The sequence below is a fragment of the Ciconia boyciana genome, chromosome 1 (assembly GCF_034638445.1).
Source record: "Ciconia boyciana chromosome 1, ASM3463844v1, whole genome shotgun sequence".
In the NCBI taxonomy this organism is placed as follows: domain Eukaryota; kingdom Metazoa; phylum Chordata; class Aves; order Ciconiiformes; family Ciconiidae; genus Ciconia; species Ciconia boyciana.
The window spans coordinates 122,178,046-122,190,366 of NC_132934.1; the positions used below are offsets into that span (position 1 = coordinate 122,178,046).

General features: G+C 42.0%; 1 protein-coding gene across 12 annotated transcripts in view; it reads left to right on the top strand.

Annotated features, from left to right (window-relative positions):
• The first annotated feature begins 284 nt into the window (after positions 1 to 284).
• Positions 285 to 12,321, top strand: part of PKNOX1 (PBX/knotted 1 homeobox 1) — a 52,119-nt gene continuing 40,082 nt past the window's right edge. For 5 of the 12 annotated variants that reach the window (XM_072847232.1, XM_072847247.1, XM_072847239.1 and 2 more), the window contains exon 1: positions 286 to 440. The gene's annotated coding sequence lies outside the window, so the exon portion shown is untranslated. Of the gene's footprint in view, positions 441 to 881; positions 6,031 to 8,075; positions 8,154 to 9,520; positions 9,599 to 12,321 lie in introns of those variants that run through there. The other 7 variants (XM_072847205.1, XM_072847180.1, XM_072847188.1 and 4 more) reach the window with 7 other exon arrangements.

Consider the following 12,321-nt stretch of genomic DNA (forward strand, 5'->3'; position numbering starts at 1 on the left):
CCTCACGGCTGCCTCCCTCGCCCCGTCTGGCGCAGCCACTTGGTATCTCCCTCCTCCCCCTCCCCCGAGGAGGTGGTTCCACCCCCCCCCGGCCCGGGGCCCGGGGAGGGGGCGTGGCCGGGCCCGCTCGGGCTTCCCCGCCCCCTTCGTCCATATTCATGAGCGCGCGCCGGGAGGTGCCGGCGTAGGGAGGTGGCGCGCGGCCGCCCCGCCCCGCCGCTGTGGCGGCGGGCGGGGCGGCCGCGCGCCACCTCCCTACGCCGGCGCGTGCCCCGCCCCCCGCGGTGAATATTGATGAGGCGTGATGCGCGGCGTGGTGTCGTCTCGGGCGGCGCGGCCGGCGATTGGCCGGGTGCGTGTGTGCGCGGTGACGCGTGTCGCGGCGGTGCGGGTCCCGATTGCTGCAGCCGCTTGTCAGTGTGACGAAGATTGGCACCCAGGTAAGCGCTGTCACTCAAACCCGCTCCCAGCCAGCCAGCCAGCCAGCCATCCATCACGGCGCGCCCGTCGCCGCCGCCGCCGCCGGCCGGGCCCAGGCGTACCACCAGACCGGGGGGGTGGTTGGGGAAGGAGCGGGGGGGCGAGCCCGGCACGCGGAACAGCGGGGAGGGGGCACCCGCACTCCGCAACTCGCCCAGAGGGGGGTTAGGGGCGGTGGCGGGCAGGCGCGGGGAGGGGAGGGGGGGGAGCGAGGAAAATTCTGGAACGGCCGCCGTGTAACCGTTGTCTCTTCTGGGCGCGCGCCGGCGGGGGCGCGCAGGCGCCGCGCGCGCGCGCGCGCGGGGAGGGGAGACGGAGCGAGAGGGAGCGCGGGCCGCTGCTCGGCGCCGCGCGGAGGGGACGCGGCGGCGGCCGGAGGGAGGAGGAGGAGGAGGGAGAGGGAGAGGGGGCGACGGGAGGCGACGCGATACTTAAAGGGCCAGCGCCGCGTTGGCAGGCGTTCCTTGGGGGAGGAGGGGGGCAGGGGCTCTCCGGGGTCCTCCTCGCCCCCGCCTCCCCTCGCTGCCGTGCCAGGCCCCGCCGACCCGGCCCAACCCTGCCCGGGGAGTCCGCGCCTGTGGCGGGGATCAGCCCGCCGCGGCAGCTGCCTCCCCTCCGCACCTGCGCCGGCCCGGCCGGGTGCGGTCCGGGGGGAGGAAGGGGGCTGCTGACGGCAGTTGGCCCTTGCGGCCGCGCGTAGCCCCCGTGCCGGCGCCGCGGGGTGCCGGCAGGGGTGGAGTGGTGATCCCCAGACCCTGCCCCCGGCCCTGGTGCCGCTTCGGTGGCGGCGCGGTCCGGCGGAGCCCGGCCCCCGGGAGAGCGGGGGCTGGCGCGTCTTTGGCTGTGCTTCCCCCCGCCTCCCCTCTTATTCATAGAAAGCAGATTCTGTTAGCGGCTGGCACTTGGGGCAGCGTGCGCCGTTCTGGCGTGAGGTGGTTTCTTCCTCTTTTTTTTTTTAAATTTTTTTTATTTTTGATGTGACCTCATTGTCTCTTGGCTCGGTTACGACTAGAGGCTTCTTGACACCTAGACCGAGGCTTCCCGAGTGTTTACACAGCCGCAATTAGGAGCTGAAACTTGACATTGCCCAGAGGCCCTGCTTATGATGTGTGTAAACAATAATAAATCAAGTGCTGGTTTTATCCTGAAATATTGCCTCAATTAGCCACATGTCCCGGGTCTCCGTGGAGCAGACGATAGCTTTCCCTCATTCCCACAACGCCAGCTGTATGGCCCAGAGTTCATCAGTTAACAATATAAGTAGTTAACACGTCTGTGTGAGACTTCTCTGTAGAGCTTATCACTGTCTTTTTTTATTATTTCTTAAATATTTTCTCTTGTCCTAAATGGGAACATACAATGTAACTTTAGAGACAGTCACATTTTTTTTTTTTTTTTTTTTTTCCATCTGCTGCTGCAGTTTGTGTTGTGACCCCTTTTTGTCAGTTACAGCTAAGTCAATGACTAGTATGGTTTTGGGAGGGAGAATAAGACTTCAGATCTAGTACGATACCCTTATAAGTGAATTTTTATGCCATGCAATTAATTTTTTTTTTTTTTTTTTTTTTTTGGTCACATGCAGTTAAGAGCTGTCCATTTTTGTCCTTGCCCCTATTTGGAATATGATGTGTGCATTCCATTAAACAGATCACAGGAGTAGGGAGCATGGACAATATGTTCTGGTCTGTGGATGTTGGAAAACACTTGAGCCAGCATCCTATGGAGGGTAGCAGGAGGGTGTAGATAATTTTCAATGTATGCTAAATGTCTCATCTAATTGTTTTTTTAAAAAGCTAAAGAATTCTTTCTTAGTCTTTACAAAAACGTGCACATATAGTTAGTTCATAATACCATTCATAATTTTATTCTAGAGCATGCTCTGCATCAAGTTTCACCAGTGCAGATTGTTTGATTAGCAGAATTGTAACAACTATAGCTTAAGAAATTTATGCACCTCACTATTCTCAGTACTGTGAATACACTTACAGGTTGTTCCCTTTCCTCTATGGGATGTAAACTGTTTATGGTCTGCTTGTGCTATGGGGTTATATCCCTTTAGTTATGTATGTGTAGTTAAAGTGATATCACTTCTGCAGCTGGGTAAGCGCTGAGGTCTTGTTTAAGAATGAGTCCTGGTTAGTCCTTGTTAGCTGCATGTACAAATTTTATGGATTCTACTGAGCCAGGAAACAAATTATTGTGATTGTATCAGAAATCCTTCTCTCTATTTCCAGACCTTGTCATTGCTAGAGTATCAAGCAACAGCAAATGCATTTTGAGTGCATTTTCTAAATAGCTCTGTAAAATAAAATTGCAGAATTATCCTTTTCTGAGTCTGTTTGTAGCCATATATAATCATGACATTTAAGTTTTCAGAAACTTGTGAGGAAAAAAACCCAAAACATTGCACATTTATTCAGTCTGAAGAAACAGTTTCACACCTCTTGGTATGTCATTGTTTCTAATCTATCCAAAATAAGTAATTCTGATTTTTTTTTTCATGTATGTTCTATCTTCAGTTTATTTTATGAAGTGTGTAGTATATTTTTATTGTTGACTGTTACTGCTTTACATATTTTCTTGTCACCCTATGATTAAAGTATCCACAGGAAAACTTCAGTGTAGGTTTCACTATATTTTCTTATTGTAAGCTTCAGTTAAGTGGTGAAAGGCATAGCTCCATTTACTTCATTCGCAGGGTAAAGATAGGTAGTGTAGAGGCTATTGCACTGCATTGAGACTTTGAAGACTGGTACTGTTCATTCTCATTGATCTCCTGAGTGATTTTGGGGCATGCATTTTTTTATCTGTGCCTGTGTATCCTTCTCTGCATAAAGTGAATACTAATACCTGTCTCTCATCTGAAGTGGGTCTTACTGTCGTGTAGTTAAAGCGCTTTGCTGGACTGGAATTTATCTTGTTGGCGATTCCTGTGTGCTAATAAGAGAACTGAAATTCTTCAAGTTTTGTGTATGTTGTTGTTACGGTTGGTTGGGGTTTTAATTTGTATCTGGAAATTTCACTTTGGCATGTAAAAAGTTAGTCTAACATAAAGTAATTTACAGCCTTGTACTTTACAGATTTGTACTCTTTCTTAATCTAGATACAATTTTAAAGATTCGGGTTATCTTTTGAATATGAAAATAACATTTTAAAACTTAAGTCCTTGCAGTCTGCCATTAGTGCAACTGAAAGAAGTTTAGAATGAATTAAATATACAGTGTTTATTCTAAATACTGCAGTCTTATAAAATGGATATGTCTTCTAGAAGCTGTGCTTTTTCAGAATTTTGCTTTCCGACTGTATTTTTCTCATACCTTTCCCTGTACTGTAAATGCAGTGCTGTAATAAAGTCGTAATAATTCTGATTGCTATCACAGCAAGTTTAGAAATGTTTAGGAGCAATTCAATTTCCTGGAAAAGAATAACTCTATTGCTGTTACGAAGCTGCGTACTAACAGCCAAGGGTGAATGATCCACAGAACCACTACTGTGATACTGGAACTGCTTGTTGTAATGGCTCTGTTAATGTCCTGAATGAAGAGAGATGTAGTCCAGATTGTATTTCAGAATATTATGTAGTGGTCTGGGAGCCAAATGTTACCTCTGCAAAACTGGCACACATATGAAAGCTTACAATAAAGCAGATTAATGTTTTTATTTTGGTGTAAGTAAGACTGAATTATTTTTTTGTGTGAAATTTAAAATTCCACAAATGTTACTTTGCTCTTGCAGCAGCTGGTTGCTTCAGTCTCACTTGTTAAAAGAGTCTGTAGGTTTACAAATGATAAGTCTCTGGGGGGGGGTATTTTACCACAGCTCAATGCTGTGCAAAATGTGAAACAACTTACTGCTCTTCTAAGCCAGAGGATTCCAAGAGCAAGGGAAAAAGCTGCTGATAGAGTTCTTTCCTTTGCTTCCTTGCTGCCAGATGTTACCAAAGTATTTTACCCAGACCATTATAGCTCTCCCTAAGATAATTGAATGCTGAAGTAGTCGTGTTTCTTAGCAGGTTCTTCACTTTCTTCAATAAGGTTGTTTCATGTCGTAATTGTAGAACATGGGTATCATCAAATGGAACTAGGAGTGGGGTAGAAAATAAAGTGACAATGCCAAGAATCTGGAAATACTAATCTTTGTTGTTAATGGAGCACTGGCATGCTTTTATGAAGTTGGTAAAGGGCAGTAACTTGGTTCCCCTGCCAGCAGTGTGGGGATTCCAAGTCATGTATGTTACTGAAGGACAAAAAGGAAGTTGGTGTTAGAAGTGGAAATAAAACTTAGGTCTGCTTGTCATCACATGCTTGCTTATCATCCTTCATATGAGCACGCTTGTTTGTTTTTAATATAGCAACTACTCCAGGCCATGTTGTTCTCATTTTTTCTGCATATGTGTATATAAAAGAGCTATTTGCTGTTAAACAGGAAGGCCATTTAAGTACTTTGACAGTCAAAAGGTGATTTTTGAAAATGGGAGCTAACTGACTGTGATAATCATGTAGTGTCCCTTGGCCTGCTATACCTATGGGTCTGTAACTGTCATCTTCTGCAGCTGACAGTAAATTCGGGCAAAAAAAGTAGAATATGGTAGCTTACCGCTAGTGTTCTAAAAGAGGGATCCTTTTTTTTAAACTACCAAATTCCAATTTCTTTTTTATATGTGAGCTTTTGGAATTGCCTGTGTTTTTTGTTGAGGACAGAGGAAGCTAGGAAATGTGGCTATACTTCACATCCTGCTTAGCTTTTTTTCAAATTACATAGCAAACAAAGCAAAGGGAAAAGGATATTATAATACTTACTACTGAAAATAAAGTCCAAGTCTTTTATATTCAAAGGAAACAGAGGTGATTATGAAACAGAGATTGGAGCATTATACATTTAACGTGCCTAGAGAATATGGGAATGAAAATGTGTGTGCTATGTTGTATGTTTTATAACTAAAGAACTTGAACTTCCAGGTCAGTCTAGGATCACTTAATTTATATGTGTTCTAGCTCATTTGTGTGTGTTCTAGGCTGTGATAGTAGCGATGCCAGGAGTGAGGTTACCTGGGTTTTTTTTAAATTTTATTTTGAGATGATGTTTTCAGTAGCTTATTTCTTAGTCATACTGAAATTTGCCATGATGAGTATGTTTGAGCAGGGTTATTTGGAAACTTTAAGCTAAAATGACTCAGCATTTTGAAAATGACTTTAAGAGAAAGTAAGTATGTTAATCTAAAGAGGGGGAGGGAAATGCTCGTTTGGCTTATTTAGAGCGTATCGACACCTCAGTTCTAGAATTTAGCATTGCAGAGGAAAGAGGGGAAGAGACCGTAAACATTCATACAAAGCGTATGGCTGTTCCTCAAGAAGACTTCAACAAATCATAAGCTCTTGAAAAACTGGTTTATGCATGTTACTCAGCAAATATTTATTAACTGAACTATCTGAATATTCCATGTAACACGAGTATCTTCCTGTCTCTTGGTCCTTGCATGTCACCTGACTGTGCACTCATCATCTGGACCAAGTAGTTAAGCATGATGCATCCCACAGCAGTAGGTGATGGGTAAGTTTAATCCTAAATAGTCTTTCTTTATCTGTGCTTCTCCCCTAACCCCAGAATGCTTAGGCAGCAGTAGTACTTATGGACAGATGAAGACTCAGGTGCTTGGGGAGAGGTGGGGAACAGAGATTGAAGCCTGGTGGAAATGCAGCAGGCCAGGGACCTGAAAAGGATGGTACTAGCAAAATTACAAATGGTCAGAAGTAGGGGGAACGAGAGACAACAAGAGGTGAGAAAGAGGACAAGCTGTATGTTGGTGTAGAAGGAACAATGTGGAAGGGTAGTAGGAGGCTGAAGAGCAGAAGGAACATGGATAGCAAAGTAAGAGAGCACGAAGAGCATTGGCAGCTGGAACAGAAGAGGCTAGAACACAGCACATCTTCCTTGCAAAAACTAGTTGAACTCATTGCTTCTGGTTCACCATTACTAAAGAGTTGTGGACAAAGTGGAGCAGGAAAGGAAGAATTTTTATTTAATTACCATTTTGAAAAGAAAATAACAGTTCATTTTAGGGCCTACACTTAGCAGCGAAACAAAGTTGTACGTGTTCAACTTCGTTAACCAAATGTTAGAGTCAAAAGAGGGAAGATTCTGGAAAAGTTACTGACTAATTGGAACTGGATTTGACAGAGAGTTGCAGGAGCAGGATTTTGTGTCACTTTAGTTTATTCAGCTAGTCCAAGTTAATGCTTGGTTCATTGACAGGCTCGTTATTTCTGAAATGATAAAGGACATAAAAATGAAATAACTGACAATGGAACATCTGAATTTTGATGAAGTGTTTAAATGCCAAAAATGTGTAGAGGGGATTTTCTTGCGCATTCAACATCTTAAGTCAACTTCAAATGTAGGTATTAGTTAAATAAAACTCTTCTTCATCCTTTAAGTGTACTTCAGTAGCATTAGGAATTCAGTCTTTCATAGAAAGAATCACTAGAAGTTTTTATGGTTTTATAATAAAAATGTTGGAAAACTTACATATACTTACGTAAACTGCTTGCTAACATTGTAAAGTATGCAATAAAGGCATAGTGAGATTGGTGGTTATTCTGTGTCTTCTTTATGAAACTGCAAAGTATAAACACAAAACAAGATTCATTTCAGTCATAGTTTATTGGGTGCTGATACAAATCATGATTAAAATAGGATTTCCCGTTGCTTTGGTTTAATTTGCCTGGAAGGATATGATAAAATGAGTGTCTCCAGACACAAGAGATTCACTACACGCTTGTGTGGATATTCCAAAGGCTTCAATGGCAAAGGAACAGAATTGTGTCTAGCATGTATGCAAACCTGTTGTTTATCCATGTGGGGAATGCTGGGGAAATGTGGAGGGTGGAGTTCTGGGTTTCTGTTTGTATTTTTTTGAATGAAATTGTGTTTGAAAAAATAATTAAATGTCATTAAGTAGGAAAGTTATACTAGAATCAGTTCCAGCTGTGAAATTGCTGATATTACGTCCTCTGGTATGTAAGGGGTTTTTGATAGTCTTTCTAATGCAGTCTTCTTACCACAATAGCAGCAAGGCAGATAGCGCACTATCTTCTTGATTTTGGGTCTAAAATGTTATGATGACAGCACATTGGGTAAATACTGAGGTGGAAAAAAGTACTTCTCTGTCCTGTGACAAGTAGGTATGCGCGAGGAATCATGATGTGTACGCTAGGATTCACAAGCAAGAACCATAAAAAGTCCTTCAGTTTGCAGTGTTAAGAATACAGAAAAAAACACCCCTGAAGGAATCTTCATTTACTATGTGAATATTGGGGATGAATGAAGGAGTGATGGGAAATATTTTTGCTCCCTCATACCCTAATCCCTCGGGAGTCTTGGAGCAATTAAAGAAGGGAGGTTTCCTTTCCGCCAAGTTTTGTTTTCCTTTTACCAAAATTTCTGTTTAGTCCCCTTAATTCCTTACTATTACTTTATGGAGCTAATAAAGCAGGGTCAAATTACAGCGTGAAATGGGTAGGAGAAACTGAGATGCTGCAGGAAGTTTCTTGAATTTGAGAATCTTTTAATAGAAGAATGAGGTTTTCATTTTGCAGAAGGTAGGAGAACCACCTGAGGATTTCCTTCTGCAATGCCAAGAGCTACCTGGAGGCAGGATACCTAAGCATACCGAGGTGACGTTATTTTATGACTAGGTTGGATAGTATTTCTCATCTTTCTCTTCCTTTTTAAGAAGCTCTATGGTAAATTGGCAGTTATGTGAACCATGATTATGCATGCTTCCCAAGAAATACGCTGGTGTAAACAACAAAGGATGTATGCAGAATTAAGGAGCTGAAGTTCTTCAAAAGACCCAGATGCCCTTAATTCTGCTTTTGTTGTGCCTTGAGAAATTTATATTACCTTACACATCCTTAATATCCATTTTATCAGTTACTGCACATGCAATTTTAGCTTGTAAAGTGGCACATTTCTTATAATACTTTTTTCATATTTGGTACCTGCAAAAAGAACTTCCAGAATTCTTTTAAAATACTGAAAGCAGAGTTTACACAAAGAATTAATTGCCAAAGGGACACAAATCTTTTCATGAGGTGGTTTGTTGTTTGTCACACTGTGTGACATTGTGTAGTGATGCTTGGAAGATAGTCTGTGATATAAATACTTAGTATGGCTTGCTAAGTTCTGAAATGGGATGATATGGAAAGAGGATGCTATGAAAGATTAATGGAACAACAAACCAGTATATATAGTGTTGGAGAGGTCTTGCTGAATCAAGTTAGTGTTACATAGTATATGTGTTCAAAATCCTACGGGCAAAGAAAGGTTGATGATAGCTTGTAGTGTAGCCTGTATTTCTGAAGAAATTTAACCTTAGTGGTGGATTTTAATTTATTTTTAATTTTCAGTTTCTTAAAGTATGATATGCATTCAGGTTTTTTAATGTAATCCCATATTCATCAGGATTAATATATAAATAACTTTATTGTACCACCAAACAATAAAGGGAAAAAAAGCAATACAAAGTAAATCTCATTTTACTGCAGCCGAAAATTGGTTTTGTGGCTTTTTAGGGCTTGTCTCCCAGGGAAATTGACAGCATAGCTGTTGTGTAATAACTGTTTAGCTGTATCTGTGTAGTGCAACTCCCTGTGGTTGGTATTATATTCCTGAACAGAAATATTGTTTTTCTAAAAGTATAATATTCTAAATAATGACTCTACTTTGTAAGTACATAAGATAGAGGAAATGGAAGCCACCTTGCTGCTGAATGAAGAGTGCATTCTCATTGAGCACAGTTTTAATGAACTTGTATGCATCAACTTCATATTGATTTGTTTGTCTTAATTTTACTGAATGTCTCTTCATAGGCAGGTTAGGGATAGGTAACCACTGCAGCAAAGGTAGAATGAATCCCTGATGGCATGTTGTCATATATACTCTACATATTGCTTCATTATTATTATTTGAATCTATAAAAATACAAATGTATCTCGATCTTAATGTCTGCTAATATTTTTATATGTGAATGTATGCACAGATCTTTGTTTCTCACTAGCTGACGCGCAAAATGAGAGAATGACTGAACAGAGGGTTCTTCTACGCTTGAATGAACAAGGTCATATTTTACTTTGTAGTAAAAACTTCAATCGTGATACGCTTTTTAAATGACAAAGCAAGTTGCCCTTGGTTTGGGTTTCATAGTTAAGTATCTTCTTTATTATGATAACATGACTTTAAAGCTTGTCTGCAAGGGGAATAAAAGGAAAAAACGAATTTGCCATAGCAATTCCAAGTTTAGGCTCCACAGTGCCTTGGAATTGTCTTCATCCTTTAATAGGTGTATGTGCTCCCCGTTCTTCCACTCACTGGGATATGCGAGAGGATATAACATGCAAGCTCCAATCTCTCTTCTTTTCTTCTCTGATATGTTTTAGGGTAGACTTTAGTCTTAATTGCTGTCAAGTATCTCTTGGAAGAAGGCAATATGACTGCGATGTCCTCTGGCTCCTTCTCAGCCAAACCTTTTCTTCTGCAGCATCTTTCACCTGGGCCTGCATTTCTTCAGTACCTCTTTCCTTCTGCCCTCAATATCTCATACACTGTCTAGAAACTTGCCTATTTCCCGAGTTTCAGTGGAAGGCTTTGCAGGCAAGGGCTACTTTTTCCTTCATACGTTAAATATTTTTGAGTGACCAGATCTGGCGGCAGTGGAACAATTGGTTCTTTGCTGCAGTTATTTCTGAATGAAGGGAGCAGGTTTTTCAGATTTGCAGTGGTGAAGTAGTCCTCCTTTATGTCTGAGCAGAGACAAGGAGTAGATAATCCCAATTTATTGGGCAGTGACCTACATTCAGAAGATGCTATGCTTAGTGAGAAGTCCTCTATTGGAAAATAGCCCAGTAAGTTGAGGTGGGTGAAAATGAGTAACAAAATTACAGAAGATAACTAGCATGCAAAGAAGGGAATAAGAGGGTACGCTGTCTTGTCAGAACAGAATTAAGAAGTGACAAAAATGAGAGAAGTCCATTCTTTGGGGACATAGATCTTTGACTGTAAGAGAAAGCAGTAAGAACTTCTAATGTGTTATCTGCCCCTTGAGGCTTCAATACCAGCTGTATCAGTTTGGACTGAAACTCCTTCTGTTTGTGTTGGTTTTGGCTGGGATAGAGTTAATTTTCTTCACAGTAGCTAGTATGGGGCTGTGTTTTGGATTTGTGCTGAAAACAGCATTGATAACACAGGGATGTTTTAGCTATTGCTGAGCAGTGCTTACACAGAGTCAAGGCCTTTTCTGCTTCTCACCCCACCCCACCAGCGAGTAGGCTGGGGGTGCACAAGGACCTGGGAGGGGACACAGCTGGGACAGCTGACCCCAGCTGACCAAAGGGCTATTCCAGACCATATGGCGTCATGCTCAGCATAAAAAGCTGGGGAAGAAGGAAAGGGGGGGATGTTTGGAGCGATGACATTTGTCTTCCCAAATAACCATTATGTGTGATGGAGCCCTGCTTTCCTGGAGATGGCTGAACACCTGCCTGCTGATGGGAAGTAGTGAATGAATTCCTTGTTTTGCTTTGCTTGCACGTGGGGCTTTTGCTTTCCCTATTAAACTGTCTTTATCTCAGCCCACGAGTTTTCTCACTTTTACTTGTCTGATTGTGTCCCCCATCCCACTGGGGGAGAGTGAGCAAGTGGCTGGGTGGTGCTTAGTTGCCGGCTAGGGTTAAACCACGACACTAGCACTCAGTATTTCATCTCTAACCAATAACTGAAGCTTATACCGCCTTAGAACTCCTCAGAGTATCTTCCCTGCTCTTCTAGAGCTAGGTTTCCTGAACCATAGATGGCATCTATACTGAGTGCCCTTAGCATTTTGTTTGAAGTCTGAAAAACATTACTTCTACACTATGCATAGATAAATTTTGGTTCTCAAATCCAAATACCAACTTCATTTCACTTTCAAAAATGTTGGAGTTACTTTCATTCCAGTTCTTATGCAGTTGGCAAAACTGAGAACACACAAACTTTGTCAATGTGAGAAATGGAGATAATCTGATTCGAGATCTCAGCTGTGTGTTTTAGCCATCATACCATTTCAGATGGCCTTTGTGCAACATTAGTGTCTGAAACTTCCCCTGAGATAGTTTTGCAGGCTTTGTTTAATGCTTTTCAGCAGTTGTGTTTTCTAAATACACTTTCACAATGTTTGCTACTTTGCTTTCACAATCATTACTACTTTTTTAAAGTAGCTTTAATATATCAAACAGGTGCTATTAAATTAATTAAAGCAATTTTAAGTGGTAATATTTTGAAAGCTTTTTAAAATTGCTGAATAATCCTGTAGCAGAACCTGTCTTCACAGAACACATGATCGTAACAATGGCTCGCGCCCCTCCCTACAGTCTGTTAGTTTTTATCATGTAGTAGATTACTTGATCATAGCCATCGTTACAATACATTCCATGGCAAAATCAAAGCATGATTATGAAGGAGATTTAAATTAAAAAAAAAAGTCTTTCACCTTTCTTGGTTTCATGCTTAATTTTTACAACACTGGTGAGTTATTCCTATTCGCATTTGGTAGTTTTATTTTTGGGATGTGTCTTGTCTAGTCTAAGCAGACAGGCACTGAGCCAGAGAGTAAAATATAAAGGTTGAACTGCAAGCAAGTTAGCAGTCCAAATGTAGCCTTCTGTTAGAGGTGTCTGCAAAGGCAAAGATAAATATGGAGAATGAATGGAATAAGATGAGGGAAAGTTCAAATAATAGCATGGGGTAGTGGGTGTGATTAGAGATTATTAAAAATGCAAAAAAAGTTTTGCAAAACATGCAAAAAAA